This window comes from Scomber japonicus, chromosome 13 (assembly GCF_027409825.1).
Source record: "Scomber japonicus isolate fScoJap1 chromosome 13, fScoJap1.pri, whole genome shotgun sequence".
In the NCBI taxonomy this organism is placed as follows: domain Eukaryota; kingdom Metazoa; phylum Chordata; class Actinopteri; order Scombriformes; family Scombridae; genus Scomber; species Scomber japonicus.
The window spans coordinates 31451197-31453696 of NC_070590.1; positions in this window are offsets into that span (position 1 = coordinate 31451197).

Below are 2500 nucleotides of genomic sequence, written 5' to 3' on the forward strand. Positions count from 1 at the left end.
CTGGGTCTATTCCCTCTTCTAGTGCCCTAATGGTACCTGCAGCTTGTTCTTGGGAGTCTCTGTCTACACAATAACTCACCAAAGTAAATATACAGCTATACCACTTTGTTATTTAGCTGATATTATATAAGTTAACATACTAGTAAGTCAGTGATCTCATGTGATGGACCTTAGGATTCTTACCAGGGACACATAAACCTTGAATAATTTCAATGCAGTTCGGAGATGAATCAACAACTAAAGAAGACTATCAAAAAAATCAATGACATATGTTTTGTGTTGTCGCTGCATACTAATTACAATACAACAGCAATGTAACATGAGTAATTAACAAGTTAAACATATAACAGTAAAGATCAGCATGTATTGCAGGGTGAGGAAAAATTCAAAAAGTAGACAAAATCTCCAAGTTCCAGTAAGGTGGGTGAAATGTAAAACACAATTAATAAAGAGACAAGGCCAGTGAACATTCTGCTATTTTATTCTTCTAGTCCATTGCAATTTACGAGGAAATATAGTATTTTCACTATAATCAGTGAATAAATGTTTATGTACTATTATAGGTCAATATACCCAGAGGGAAATTCAGCCCAGCTCTATAGTCATTAAAAGCTCTGCCTTTACCAGCTGCAACATTACACATTGATCCATAATAATTATAATATAATCATATAATTATTCTGAAATTGGATATTTTGCATCATGAATAGTTTTGGTACTTAAAGTATGTTCAGCACTAATACTTAACTGAGTATTTATATACAGTGTAATATTACTACTTTTCCTTTTGTAAAACGTCCTACTGATTTACATATAGTGAAAACTGGGTGTTACATAGTTAAGTCTTACTTTAATAATATTCTTATTTTAATGTTAACTTTTTTATTTTAATGTTAACTTTTTTATTTTTATGTTAACATTCGTATTTTAATGTTGACATTTTTTAATTTTATAGTTAAGTGCAGAGATAAATGTAAATGTGGTCTTATTTTAAACAGTGTAGGCTGTATGGCTGAGAGTCAGAGCAGAGAAGAGCAGAATACTGTGGTGTCCTTTCTGCCTTCACCTCAGCCTTAATTAATGGCCCATCAAGGGGAGGGGCTCCTCCCCCCGCACCTGCTCTGCTGCTGCGGGTCCTCACCACAGTCTATGCTCCTCACACAGTCACAGAGCAGGCTGATCTCCCCCTCCCCCACCTTTCAGCCGAGGCATGCTGAGGCATGCAGGAGCATAGACATATATACGTAGACGCCGCATTGACTGTGGAGAGGCGTGCCTAAAGCGCCGCCATCTTGGTACGGGGTTAGCAGAGACAGTACTACATGTATGTCTACGGAGGTAAGAGGTACTCCACAGTCTAAAAATAGAATTATTCACTGAAATGTCGACCGATCTCCAAACGGTAGTGCAGCATTATATGCAGTCATTCGTATGCTGTATGCTTACCATTACCATTAATTTATAAGTTATAATTTATAAGTATAATATACTAATACACACAATCTCGCAGCACCACAGCAAGTTCATTCAAGCGCTTCATAAACACTCAGAAGTTATAAAGCAAGCATTTATGTAGGCCTACCGGTTTATTTCGTGGAAATGTTAGCTTTAAATAAACAGGATGTGAAATTATCGATGAAGTTTATACATAGCGTTAGCATTAGCATAGCTCGCTAAGATAGCTTATCTTTTTAACTGTATGAGGACAATGTTATCTAGGATCAGCGATCGAGGATACATGCAGTCCATATTATCGCTCAATTTAAAAGCAATATGACCAATTTGCAGCCATTTTGTTAATTACAGAGATATTAGAAAAGATAAGTTCACTTTTCTTCTGAAGTTAGCATTTACGCTAGCGACATGACAGCTATGGATGGTGCTTGGATACAATCGGCATAATGATTACTATAACTTATTGAATATTATAAGTTAAAGATAAAGTCACAATACATGCACAGTAACAGCAGATTCACGTACACGCTGTGTGTTTCCATGGTTACAAAAACACTTGCTGTAGAGTTATCAGGACTGTGGTTGGTTGTTAATGTTAAATTGCTGTTTACTTAACCTTTTTTGTCCTTTTTACAGATCATTGATCCACATCATTTATCAAGTAAGCAAGTCTTTAAAGTACTTCATGCCTTATTTTTGTTTCTTTTTAATATCTGAATCTGCACACCACTTGCACAATGACATGTACAGTAACAGCTATTTAACTGACAGTTTGTGTTTTGCTTGTGTTTTCTGTGTTAGATGCCCTGACACTACAAATGGGGACTGCAAACGAATTAACCTTTTCTCAGGCAGATCAGAAGAGGCTGCATTACGCCCCAGACCAGTCAGGAGGGATTGGACGCCCTTAGAAGCTGTGAAATTTATTGATTAAATAAATGACTGTTTAAAAAAAAATGTGTGGATTGTCATTTGCTATTAGAGAAAAACCTGTTTAATAAGGCCCATCATATTTAGGCCTATGTCCATAACACCCTGACTGTAG